At 41.8% G+C, this 14724-nt stretch overlaps 1 protein-coding gene across 1 annotated transcript in view; it reads left to right on the forward strand.

Moving 5' to 3' along the window:
- The window catches only part of RAB37 (RAB37, member RAS oncogene family), a 70502-nt gene that overhangs the window by 40624 nt on the left and 15154 nt on the right, over window positions 1-14724 (forward strand). The window lies entirely within an intron of this gene.

The raw sequence follows: 14724 nt of genomic DNA on the forward strand, positions 1-14724 counted from the left end.
GTCCTAAGTGTGGAATTTCAAGCGTAGCCAAATTCTCGGGAGACTGGAAGGTCAGGAGTTCCACTGTATCGCGGGGGGCTTGAGCCAAAGTCTGAGAAGAGATTCTAGATTCCAATCTAGACCAGAGATTGGAATGAGGGGGTGAGGGGGTAACAAAACCCAGACTACCTACTAAAAGAAAGGGGCTCAAAGAGTAGGGACACGGGTATTCCCTGGGGGTCCAGTAGTTACGGCTCCGCACTTCTTCCACTACAGTGGGCACGGGTTCGATCCCTGGTCGGAGAACTAAAAAACAGAGTAGGGACAAGTGAGCAGGGAACTATTGGTCCAATGGGCAAGAGGGGCCTCTGTCCTGAGAACATACCAGGAACTCTTGTTGCTGTGCCCCAGCTTACAAGGTGAGAATCCATGGATATCGATTCCAGCCTGAATCCTCCAGAAACTTGTCAATTATACCTTCCTGAAGAAACCAGCTCATTGTTCGTGGCTATTACCCCCTAGCTCCTCACCCCCGACACACACCTTGTAATAACTATCTGTTGCAGTGGGAAGAAAGGAGGCACCAGCTTCGCCTGTCTGACTCCCTTTCTTTTTTGACAATTTTGTGCCCATCTCCCACCCGTTTCCCCCATCAGAATCCCAGCAAGACCTGGGGTTAAGCACAGAAATTAGGAAAGGATTGGACTTTTCTCATATTTTGTTCCTGGAGCCACTGTTGCTGTGTGTCACACATATCTTGTGACATCTTGAGGAGCGAGTGAATCCCAGGGAGAGATATAAGCCCTCACAGGTTCATCAGGAGTGAGTAGGCGTCAGGAGGGTTATCTGCACAGAAAAACGCAGCAGCTAATAAGCCAGGATGTGGCCAGAATTGGCCTCTCACTTTACATACCTCCAGACCGTAAAATAAGGTCAACAATACAGGGTGAGAGCTCGGTCAGCCCTTGGTCCCCGCTGCTCAGCAAAGCCATCATCGGCCTGTGGCACTGAACAGCTATGCCAAGAGACATTGGGCCCCAGGAAACAGGAACACCATTTGGCTTCCAGGGGAAATGACCAAGGAATTAAGCAATTTGGAGCACCCTGAAAAATAAGGGACAGGTGCTTTGAGGGATGTGGGGTAATCTTTCCTTTCTTGGGAGCAGGCAGTAGGAGTAAACAGCCTCTGAACTACCCAAAACTCTGCCTGTGGCCTGACCCTCTGCTCCTGGGCCCTCCTGGATCAAGAACAGAAATTCTCCTTTGAATCAAGAAAAGAGAATTCTCTGAGCATCTCTAAATGATAACAAGTCTATTCCTCTAAACAAATGTCTCTGGGCACTAGGGGAGCGTCAGGCTATTCTGGGGGCCCTGTGTCCTCAAAGACCCATTTGAGGCCCTCATCCTGGCTTGGCCATTGACGTCTGCATGAGCAGTTACCTTCAATGGCCTCCAATGTCCCCATCTGCGAAGGAAGGAATTGGACGGGTTGTCTGAGATTCCCCTGCCCCGAGGCACCTGTGTGTGTGTGCGTGAATATGTGTATGTGTGCACACGTGCGCGTGCGTGTATGAGCACATGTGTGGTGTGTTCCTGTTTGTATGTGGGCCCATGTGTGGGAGCTGTGTTACAAGTGTGTAATGCATTGTGCGTGCTAGTGCTGTGTGTGCACATATGTAGTGTGTGTGTTTTGTGTGTGTGTTGATGCAATCATCGGGTTCTCCTGGTGACAAGGAGCAAGTAACTTGCTCAAGCTACTTCTCTAGGTCATATTGGACTTACAAACTACAATCTTTTCAGAACCCAATCTGTTCTCAGGGGGAGGAGCTCCTGTATTGAAAGGGCCAGTTTCATTGAGTCTCTCTCACTCTGGAATAGAAGGTCCACGAGATGTCTGTTCCAAGACCCACTGGAGAATTACAAAACCAAAGTCTAAACCAGGTGGAACTGAAGAAAACCAAGGAACTAAGCCTCTCCATGGAGGAACAACAACAAACAACATTCAGCCAGACTTCACCAGGACCAGAGCAGATGTTTGTCCAGAATCCAGGCACCCCTGGGCTGAAGAAGCCTCACTCTGGGCTCTGCCACCAGCATGACAGTGGCTTTGCTGTGCTCCCCTTCTCAGCTCTGCTCACTGGGGTGGCTAGATTCTCGCTTCTTTGTGAAAGTGAGGAAGAGGTGAATTTGCCACGAATCCGATGGTGTCAGCACCCCTCACTTGACCAGACCCTTATATCAAATTTTGTATTCATAACTTGGGGATCCTTTTTTTCTTAAAAAGGGCCCCCAACATTGTATAAGCTTCAGGCCTGTGATGGATGGTCCCACCCTGGATATCTACCCTTCGACCCCCTAGTTCTTCTCACAAAGAGGCAGAGTCTCTCCCCCCTCCACTTGAGTCTGTACCAGACTTAGGATCTACTTTGCCCAAGAAAATGCAGCAAAAGTGATGCTGGGACTCCTCTGGTGGTGCAGTGTTAAGAATCCACCTGCCAATGCAGGGGACACGGGTTCGAGCCCTGGTCTGGGAAGATCCCACATGCCGCGGAGCATCTGGGCCCGTGTGCCACAACTACTGAGCCTGCGCGTCTGGAGCCTGTGCTCCGCAACAAGAGAGGCCGCAATAGTGAGAGGTCCGCGCACCACGATGAAGAGGGGCCCCGCTTGCCGCAACTAGAGAAAGCCTTCGCACAGAAACGAAGACCCAACACAGCCAAAAATAAATAAATTAATTTAAAAAATTTAAAAAAGGAAGCGTGGCACAGCCAAAAAAAAAAAAAAGGATGGTTTTAAAGCTTTGGAGAGTAGAACCAGCTCACATTTCTTTTTGGTGGAAATGCCTCCAGAGACTATGACCACAAATTCCTCTTCGTCACGTTGGACTTGCAAACTACAGTCTTTTCAAAACCTAACTTGTTCACAGGTGAAGGAGTTCCTGTATTGAAAGCATCAGGTTCGTTGGGTCTCTCCCACTCTGGATTAGAAGATCTGTGACGGCTGTATCCCCAGTGGCTAAAGCCACATTTAACACTTAGTAGATTCTCAATAAAATAATTGGTGGAAAATGAATAAACAAATGAACCATTTTTACTGCATTGTCATTCTTCCCCTAGTCGTGTAACCTCTGCTAAGAAACTCTGTCTAGCACCTAGGAACCCGTCATAAACCATAATTGTTCTCAGCAACTGTCCCCAACCCTTTTGGTTCACCTTGGACCCAACCTCACTCCATCTTTTCTACCCACTATGTGCTACGTTCCATATTTCACATAGTTACCGTATTGAACCCTCACTACAAATCTAGGGGAAAGGTGATGTTATTCCTATTTTTCAGGTAAAGAAATCAAGGCTCAGAGAGCAAGTACCTTGCCCAAGGTCACATGGCTAATAACTGGCAAACCCAGGATTCAGCCCCAGGTCTGGCTCGTATAAGCATGCCATCCTGCTTCCTGCTGGAGAGGCTGAGAAAGAAGCCAGCTGCCCTTTGATTCTGTTCCGTGCTGACAATGAAGAAGAAGTTCAGCATCAAAGAGTTGATAAGACAGAGCATCCTTGAGCTGCTTGTCCTCAGGGTATCCACTCCGAGGCTGTTTTTTTTTTAAATTTATTGAAATATAGTTGATTTACAGTGTTGTGTTAATTTCTGCTGTACAGCAAAGTGATTCAGTTATTCATATACATATTCTTTTCCATTATGGTTTATCACAGGACTGAATATAGTTCCCTCTGCTATTCAGTAGGACCTTGTTGTTTGTCCATCCTATATATAATAGTTTGCATCTACTAATCCCAAACTCTCAATCTTTCCCTGCCCCCCACACTTGGCAACCACAAGTCTGTTCTCTATGTCTGTGAGTCTGTTTCTGTTTTGTAGATATGTTCCTTTGTGTCATGTTTTAGATTCCACATATAAGTGTTATCATATGGTATTTTTCTTTTTCTGACTTACTTTGCTTAGTGTGATAATCTCTAAGTCCATCCATGTTGCTGCAAATGGCTTTATTTCATTCTTTTTAATGGCTGAGTAATATTCCATTGTGTATGTGTACCACATCTTCTTTATCCATTCATGTGTCAATGGACATTTAGGTTGTTACCATGTCTTGGCTATTGTAAATAGTGCTGCTATGAACATAGGGGTGCATGTATCTTTTCAAATTATAGTTTTGTCTGAGTAAAGACAAAAAAACCTTCCGCAAAAGTGAAAGAATGTGTTATCGTGAACTGGAAACTGATTTAACAAAGCAAGTGACTGATAACACCGGCGTGGAACATTTTCCAGGTCTAATGCCCCTCTAGTCTGCAGTCTATGGAATGAGAAACTGAGTCTCAACCAAGCTCTTGTCCAGGAATTCAGGCAGAGGCAAAACTTCTTTTTGAGAAAAACATAGGTCTCCAGAGAGTGAGTTTACCCCCTACTAGGATCAGAAGATGAAAGGGTTCTTTGATTTTCAGAACAGAGTGTCTGTCATCTCTGCTGCCTGCTCCTCGGGTATCCAAGGTGCGTAACACCTGCTGAAACGGATGAAACGGAATAGCTGCTATTCAGGCTCCCTTTGCCCAAAGAGCCTGATCCTTTTTAAAGCACATTTTAGTGAGCTAGATTTATTTGCAAAAATAAAATCAAGTATTTTTAAGCAACAGTTAGGCTAAACATTGGCATTCTTCTTGGCTTTTACCAGAGTTGTCCTAGCTCACCATGCTTCCCCAACACAGACACAGACTTTTTCAGATTACAAAAGTAATGTGTGGGACTTCCCTGGTGGTCCAGTGGTTAAGACTCCGTGCTTCCACTACAGGGGGCATGGGTTCGATCCTTGGTCAGGGAACTAAGATCCCATGCTGTGTGAGGCGTGGGCAAAATAAATAAATAAATTAATTAATTAATTATTTTAAAAAGCTTATGCAAAACCAGCATATACACCTAAGTGAAGTACACATAGGTCATCATACAAGCAGACCTCTCTGCCCCTTCTTCTTTTGCTTAATAATATAGTTTTTCCCAAACAGCACATATAGATCTTCCTCATTCTTTTATCATTCCCAATATTGCACTGCATGTACATTCTAGAGTTTATTTCACCCGTACCAACTGCTTAATTATTTGCTCCTACAAATGCTACAATGAGCAGCCTTGTACACATATCTTGGTGTACTTTTGCAAGCAAAGCCATAGAATTGCTGAGTCAAAGGAATTTGCTTTTGTAACTCTGCTATTGTCAACTGCTCTCCAAAATGCCCCAATGTAGACTCCCACCAACGATGTATGTGTGAGTACCTGCTTCCCCAAGTCTCAGCCAATATTGACCATTATCAAAGTTTTATCGAACCTTTGTATATTATTTTGTATCGGTCAGGGTTCTCCAGAAAAACAGAACCAGTAGGAAATATATCTATAAAGAGAGATTTCATTCAAGGAGTTGGCTTACACAACTGTGGGAGTTGGCAAGTCCAAAATCTGTAGGGATGGCCAGCAGATTGGAAATTCTCAGGCAGGAGCCAATACTACAATCTTGAGGCATAATTTTTTCTTTCTCAGGGAAATCTCATCTTTGCTCTTAAAGTCTTTCAATTAACTGGATAAGGCAAATGCAGATTATTGAAGACTTACAAGTCAACTGATTGTAGGTGTTAATCACATCGAAAATATGCCTTCACAGCAATCTCTAGGTTAGTGTTTAATTGAATAACCGGGATTATAGCCTGGCCACGTTGACACATAAAACTAACCATATATACACACACATAAAATATATCTATTCATAACCTTTGTTCATTTTTCTATTGAGACTTTCCTTTGAGAGCTCTTTATATTACTCGCTGTTTTAACCCTTTGTCTGTCATACGTCTTGCCAATATTTTCCCTCTGTCTTTTCATTTTTTTTTTTTTGGTTTGTAACTGCATTTTTATTTCTTTTTTTTTTAACATCTTTATTGGAGTATAATTGCTTTACAATGGTGTGTTAGTTTCTGCTTTAAACAAAGTGAATCAGTTATACATATACACATATCCCCATATCTCTTCCCTCTTGCATCTCCCTCCCTCCCACCCTCCCTATCCCACCCCTCTAGGTGGTCACAAGGCACCGAGCTGATCTCCCTGTGCTATGTGGCTGCTTCCCACTAGCTATCTATTCTACATTTGGTAGTGTATATATGTCCCCCTCTGTCTTTTGATTTTGTTGCTGGTATCTTCTGTAGACCAGAGTATTTTTTTCTATACAATCAGATCTATTGATATTTTTCTTTATGGCATCTAAATTTCCTGTCTTGTTAAAAAAGGTCTCTGGGGTGGGATAGGGAGGGTGGGAGGGAGATGCAAGAGGGAGGAGATATGGGGATATATGTATATGTATAGCTGATTCACTTTGTTATAAAGCAGAAACTAACACACCAATGTTGAAAAAAAAAAAAAGGTCGCTCAGAGCCACTGTAAGAGACATGGTAACCACCCCATTCATCTTGGTCTCTAAATGTTCCCTTGAATCACAAAGTCACAGGAAAGCAATGTATTTAGACAGCATTAGCCCAGCTCCCATTGAGAGGCCTCTATGGAAATGTGATTTAATGTGATTATGTGACAAGTGGATTAAAGTTTTACTGAGCTCTGCCCACCAGAGCAACCCCCAGCTCTACCCACCACCAGTCCCTCCCATCAGGAAGCTTGCACAAGCCTCTTAGATAACCTCATCCACCAGAGGGCAGACAGCAGAAGCAAGAAGAACTATAATTCTGTAGCCTATGGAAGGAAAACCACATTCACAGAAAGACAGACAAAAGGAAAAGGCAGAGGACTTTGTACCAGATGAAGGAACAAGATAAAACCCCAGAAAAACAACTAAATGAAGTGGAGATAGGCAACCTTCCAGAAAAAGAATTCAGAAAAATGATAGTGAAGATGATCCAGGACCTCGGAAAAAGAATGTAGGCAAAGATCAAGAAGATGCAAGAAATGTTTAACAAAGACCTAGAAGAATTAAAGAACAAACACCTAGAAGAATTAAAGAACAAACAAACAGAGATGAACAATAACTGAAATGAAAAATACACTAGAAGGGGGCTTCCCTGGTGGCGCAGTGGTTAAGAATCTGCCTGCCAATGCAGGGCACACGGGTTCGAGCCCTGGTCTGGGAAGATCCCACATGCCACGGAGCAACTAAGCCCGTGAGCCACAACTACTGAGCCTGCGTGTCTGGAGCCTGTGCTCTGCAATGGGAGAGGCCACGACAGTAAGAGGCCCGCGCACCGCGATGAAGAGTGGCCCCCACTTGCCGCAACTGGAGAAAGCCCTCGCACAGAAACAAAGACCCAACACAGCCAAAAATAAATAAATAAATAAATAAATTAATTAATTTAAAAAAAATACACTAGAAGGAATCAATAGCAGAATAACTGAGGCAGAAGAACGGATAAGTGACTGGGAAGACAGAATGGTGGAATTCACTGCTGCAGAACAAAATAAAGAAAAAAGAATGAAAAGAAATGAAGACAACTTGAGGGACCTCTGGGACAACCTTAACCACAACAACATTCGTATTATAGGGGTCCCAGAAGGAGAAGAGAGTGAAAAAGACCCGAGAAAATATTTGAAGAGATTATAGTCGAAACCTTCCCTAACGTGGGAAAGGAAATAGCCACCCAAATCCAGGAAGCGCAGAGAGTCCCAGGCAGGATACACCCAAGGAGAAACACGCTGAGACACATAGTAATCAAGTTGACAAAAACTAAAGACAAAGAAAAGTTATTGAAAGCAACAAGGGAAAAACGACGAATAACATACAAGGGAGCTCCCATAAGGTTAACAGCTGATTTCTCAGCAGAAACTCTACAAGCCAGACGGGAGTGGCATGATATATTTAAAGTGATGAAAGGGAAGAACCTACAACCAAGATTACTCTACCCAGCAAAGATCTCATTCAGATTTGACGGAGAAATCAAAAGCTTTACAGACAAGCAAAAGCTAAGAGAATTCAGCACCACCAAACCAGCTCTACAATAAATGCTAAAGGAACTTCTCTAAGTGGGAAACACAAGAGAAGAAAAGGATCTACAAAAACAAACCCATAACAATTAAGAAAATGGTCATAGGAACATACATATCGATAATTACCTTAAACGTGAATGGATTAAATGCTCCAACCAAAAGACACAGGCTCGCTGAATGGATACAAAAACAAGACCCATATATACGCTGTCTACAAGAGACCACTTCAGACATAGGGACACATACAGACTGAAAGTGAGGGGATGGAAAATGATATTCCATGAAAATGGAAATCAAAAGAAAGCTGGAGTAGCAATACTCATATCAGATAAAATAGACTTTAAAATAAAGAATGTTACAAGAGACAAAGAAGGACACTACATAATGATCAAGGGATCAATCCAAGAAGAAGATATAACATTTATAAATATATATGCACCCAACATAGGAGCACCTCAATACATAAGGCAACTGCTAACAGCTATAAAAGAGGAAATCGACAGGAACACAATAATAGTGAGGGACTTTAAAACCTCACTTACACCAATAGACATACCATCCAGACAGAAAATTAATAAGGAAATACAAGCTTTAAATGACACAATAGAACAGATAGATTTAACTGATATTTATAGGACATTCCATCCAAAAACAGCAGTTCACACTTTCTTCTCAAGTGCACATGGAACATTCTCCAGGACAGATCACATCTTGGGTCACAAATCAAGCCTTGGTAAATTTAAGAAAATTGAAATCATATCAAGCATCTTTTCCGACCACAACGCTATGAGATTAGAAATTAATTACATGGAAAAAAACGTACAAAACACAAACATAAACACATGGAGGCTAAACAATACATTACTAAATAACCAAGAGATCACTGAAGAAATCAAAGAGGAAATCAAAAAATACCTAGAGACAAATTACAATGAAAACATGACGATCCAAAACCTATGGGATGCAGCAAAAGCAGTTCTCTAAGAGGGAAGTTTAGAGCAATACAAGCCTACCTCAAGAAACAAGAAAAATCTCAAATAAACAATCTAACCTTACACCTAAAGGAACTAGAGAAAGAAGAACAAACAAAACCCAAAGTTAGTAGAAGGAAAGAAATCATAAAGATCAGAGGAGAAATAAATGAAATAGCAACAAAGAAAACAATAGCAAAGATCGATAAAACTAAAAGCTGGTTCTTTGAGAAGATAAACAAAATTGATAAACCTTTAGCCAGACTCATCAAGAAAAAGAGGGAGAGGACTCAAATCAATAAAATTAGAAATGAAAAAGGAGAAGTTACAACGGACACCGCAGAAATACAAAGCATCATAAGAGACTACTACAAGCAACTCTATGCCAATAAAATGGACAACCTGGAAGAAATGGACAAATTCTTAGAAAAGCACAACCTTCTGAGACTGAACCAGCAAGAAATAGAAAATATGAACAGACCAATCACAAGTAATGAAATTGAAACTGTGATTAAAAATCTTCCAACAGGGGCTTCCCTGGTGGCACAGTGGTTAAGAATCCACCTGCCAATGCAGGTGACATGGGTTCGAGCCCTGGTCCGGGAAGATCCCACATGCCGCGGAGCAACTAAGCCCGTGCCTAGACTCAAGAGCCACAACTATTGAGCCTGCGCTGTAGAGTCCATGAGCCACAACTACTGAAGCCTGCGCACCACAACTACTGAAGCCCGGGTGCCTAGAGCCCATGCTCTGCAACAAGAGAAGCCACAGCAATGAAAAGCCTGTGCACCACAACAAAGAGTAGCCCCCACTAGCTGCAACTAGAGAGAAAAGTCCGCACGCAGCAATGAAGACCCAATGCAGCCATAAATAAATAAATAAATAAATTTATATTAAAAAAAACTTCCAACAAACAAAAGTTCAGGACCAGATGGCTTCACAGGTGAATTCTATCAAACATTTAGAGAAAAGCTAACACCCATCCTTCTCAAACTCTTCCAAAAAATTGCAGAGGAAGGAACACTCCCAAACTCATTCTATGAGGCCACCATCACCCGGATACCAAAACCAGACAAAGATACTACAAAAAAAGAAAATTACAGACCAATGTCACTGATGAATATAGATGCAAAAATCCTCAACAAAATACTAGCAAAGAGAATCCAACAACACATTAAAAGGATCATACACCACGATCAAGTGGGATTTATCCCAGGGATGCAAGGATTCTTCAATATACACAAATCAATCAATGTGATACACCATATTAACAAACTGAAGAATAAAAACCATGTGATCATCTCAGTAGATGCAGAAAAAACTTTTGACAAAATTCAACATCCATTTATGATAAAAACTCTCCAGAAAGTGGGCATAGAGAGACCCTACCTCAACATAATAAAGGTCATATATGACAAACCCACAGCAAACATCATTCTCAATGGTGAAAAACTGAAAGCATTTCCTCTAAGATCAGGAACAAGACAAGGATGTCCACTCTCACCACTATAATTCAACATAGTTTTGGAAGTCCTAGCCATGGCAATCAGAGAAGAAAAAGAAATACAAGGAATACAAACTGGAAAAGAAGAAGTAAAACTGTCACTGTTTGCAGATGACATGATACTATACATAGAGAATCCTAAAGATGCCACCAGAAAATTACTAGAGCTAATCAATGAATTTGGTAAAGTTGCAGGATACAAAATTAATGCACAGAAATCTCTTGCATTCCTATACACTAATGATGAAAAATCTGAAAGAGAAATTAAGGAAACACTCTCATTTACCATTGCAACAAAAAGAATAAAATGCCTAGGAATAAAGCTACCTAAGGAGGTAAAAGACCTGTACTCAGAAAACTATAAGACACTGATGAAGGAAATCAAAGATGACACAAACGGTTGCAGAGATATACCATGTTCTTGGATTGGAAGAATCAATATTGTGAAAATGACTATACTAACCAAAGCAATCTACAGATTCAATGCAATCCCTATCAGATTACCAATGGCATTTTTTACAGAACTAGAACAAAACATCTTAATTTTGTATGGAGACACAAAAGACACCGAATAGCCAAAGCAGGCTTGAGGGAAAAAAACAGAGCTGGAGGAATCAGATTCCCTGACTTCAGACTATACTACAAAGCTACAGTAATGAAGACAATATGGTACTGGCACAAAAACAGAAATATAGATCAATGGAACAGGATAGAAAGCCCAGAGATAAACCCATGCACCTATGGTCAACTAATCTATGACAAAGGAGGCAAGGATATACAATGGAGAAAAGACAGTCTCTTCAATAAGTGATGCTGGGAAAACTGGACAGCTACATGTAAAAGAATGAAATTAGAACACTCCCTAACACCATACACAAAAATAAACTCAAAATGGATTAGAGACCTAAATGTAAGACTGGACAATATAAAACTCTTAGAGGAAAACATAGGAAGAACACTGTTTGACATAAATCACAGCAAGATCTTTTTTGATCCACTTTCTAGAGTAATGGAGATAAAAACAAAAATAAACAAATGGGACCTAATGAAACTTAAAAGCTTTTGCAAAGCAAAGGAAACTACAAACAAAACGAAAAGACAACCCTCAGAATGGGAGAAAATATTTGCAAACGAATCAACGGACAAAGGATTAATCTCCAAAATATATAAACAGTTCATGCAGCTCAATATTGAAAAAACAAACAACCCAATCAAAAAATGGGCAGAAGATCTAAATAGAAATTTCTCCTAAGAAGACATACAGATGGCCAAGAAGCACATGAAAAGCTTCTTGACATCACTAGTTATTAAAGAAATGTAAATCAAAACTACAATGAGGTATCACCTCACACCAGTTAGAATGGCCATCATCAGAAAACCTACAAACAACAAATGCTGGAGAGGGTGTGGAGAAGAGGGAACCCTCTTGTACTGTTGGTGGGAAGGTAAATTGATACAGCCACTATGGAGAACAGTATGGAGGTTCCTTAAAAAACTAAAAATAGAATTACCTTATGACCCAGCAATCCCACTACTGGGCATATACCCAGAGAAAACCATAATTCAAAAAGACACATGCACCCCAATGTTCATTGCAGCACTATTTACAATAGCCAGGTCATGGAAGCAACCTAAATGCCCATCGACAGACAAATGGATAAAGAAGATGTGGTACATATATACAATGGAATATTACTCAGCCATAAAAAGGAACGAAATTCCTTTCGTAGAGACGTGGATGGATCTAGAGACTGTCATACAGAGTGAAGTAAGTCAGAAAGAGAAAAACAAATATCGTATATTAACGCATATATGTGGAACCTAGAAAAATGGTACAGATGAACCAGTTTGCAGGGCAGAAATAGAGACACAGATGTAGAGAACAAACGTATGGACACCAAGGGGAGAAAGTGGTGGGGAGCGGGTAGTGGTGTGATGAACTGAGAGATTGGGATTGACATATATACACTAATATGTATAAAATGGATAACTAATAAGAACCTGCTGTATAAAAACATAAATAAAATAAAATTCAAAAATTAAAAAAAATCCTATGATAAACCATAATGCAAAAGAATATGAAAAAGAATATGTATATATATATAACTGAATCACTTTGCTCTACAGCAGAAATTAACACAACATTGTAAATCAACTATACTTCAATAAAATTTTTTAAAAAAAGGGAGAACAAAGACACTTGTCTGAATGGTGGCGAAGCTGTCACAACCACAATTAATTAACAGTTCCATAAATGCTCCAAAAGAGGGAAAGTGGAGTAGAAAATCTAGATCTGAGGTTGGCATCTGGCTTCTCCAAGCAGTAAAGTTTGGAGCCTCCCTGGAGAAACTTCAGGAAAATCCTGGCAGCTGTTGAGTGGAGAAAGAAACTCCATTGTGTCTCTAAGGTAATAGATTAGGCAGACCCACCCGTAACATCTGGGAGACCAGGGCTAGAATACAAAAGGTGGCCCATAAACCATATGTCTCAATATTTTAATGTTCTAAATCAAGCTAAAAAAACTATCCAATCAAGTGCATCTGATCTTCCTACCTTGACAAAAATACCGGCCTACTGACCCAGAAGCTGGATTTGAATGTAGGATTCTCAGAAGTTCTGCACCGAAACGTGGCAGCCTAGTGACAGCCATCTCCCGGTCCTCAGCCCGCCATCCACAGACACTCCCCTGCCCTTCTCCCTCCTGCACATTCCACACCCCAAAGGTCCTCAGGAGGATGCATGTGGACACCCCAGCCTTCACATCCAAGCTCTGTTCACATTCCTGCAAAGGAAGAAGATGGAACTGTTTTCATCTGAGAGAAGAAAGTGATGAGAACTCTTCACCCTGGAAAGAAAAAGGATATATCCTTTAGTTAATGAATGAGGTGGACACGGATGGACAGATTGACCCCTCACATTCTGGAATATTCTCTCTAGGAAGCACTTCTTCCAGCTTGAGGAAGTTAGATTTGAGGCGTGAATTATTAAAGCTGCTGCACACAACAAACAAATGGAGCCTTTTAACCCGGGAGGAAAATAAAAGCTGAATGGAATTTGGTTCGCGAAGTGTGGGTGGGGGACGGTAGTCAGAGGAGGTCCAAAGGCAACATCATGGATAACCCCACGTTTGCCCTGCTATCGAATCAACGCCACGGTCAGAGCAAACAGTGCTGGCACCCACGGCTCTGACCTAAGGAGGCCCTGTCAATCTTTATGCTTCTACATTTTTGGTTTTTTATGTCTTTATGTTTTTCCAAGTTGAGCTAACGTTGGCATCTCCTAAGCCTTTCCAATGACCTTGAATGCTTGCCTTTGGAAAGCGGCTACTGTCCACTTTGAAACTAAGGCATTTACCCATTCATTCATTCATTCGTTCATTCATTGAGCACCCACTGGGTATCAGCCTCTGGGTGCATGTATATTTCTTCCCTGCTGCTTATGATTTTCCTTCAAATATAGCCCCTGAACTTCCAGCTAATTCTCCCCACTTACTTCTTCCAAGTTCAAAAGTAGCCAGACCCTTCTTTCCCAGACTTTGCTTCCCTTTGAAATGTTATCCTCTCCAAGGCCAAGTGCAAACTCTTCCCAAGATCTATATCCAGACATCCTGATTTTTTTTTATTCTATAGGCTTTCCCATACAGGAGACCCATTGTGTTAATCCAGGTCTTCCAAGAAGCAGATGCCAAAAGGGAATTAAATGCACAAGGATTTTATTAGGGGACACACCTACAAGATAAATGGGGTGGGAGCCAGGAGAGGTAGGGAGAGCGGTGAGGCCATGGGGGAGGGCAGGTCTGACCGCAGGTGAAGGAGGGAGAGCAGCAAGGTTGGGTAGAAGCATCTGAGGCTGCTTTGAAGTCTCTGGAAGGTTCTGTAAAACCGAGAGAGAGTCCTTGAGCCTAAGTCGGCCTTTAGGGGAGTCTTGTGTCTCCCAGGAACAGATCTGCCTCAGTGTTCCTGCAACGCTCCACCTTTGGCCAGGAAGTTCCCGTGGGAAGCGTGGCCTTAGCACAAACACATCAGCGATGGATTGGATTGCAGAGTGCAGCCACGGGGGCCTCAGTCAGGAATGCCCCTGTGTTTGGAAGTCTGAGAGGCACATTCTCAAGGTCACCTCAGATGCTAATTAACTTGGGTTGAAACGAGATTTCCTCTGTGCTTTCATGATGTCTTCAGTGGTTTCAATAGGAAATCCAGAGTTTAGCCTGTGTCTGTGTATGTGTGTGGGGGGGGGGGGGATGTGTGTGCACACACGTATATGTGTATTTAGAGAACCCACTCC

The sequence above is a fragment of the Balaenoptera ricei genome, chromosome 20 (assembly GCF_028023285.1).
Source record: "Balaenoptera ricei isolate mBalRic1 chromosome 20, mBalRic1.hap2, whole genome shotgun sequence".
NCBI lineage: Eukaryota > Metazoa > Chordata > Mammalia > Artiodactyla > Balaenopteridae > Balaenoptera > Balaenoptera ricei.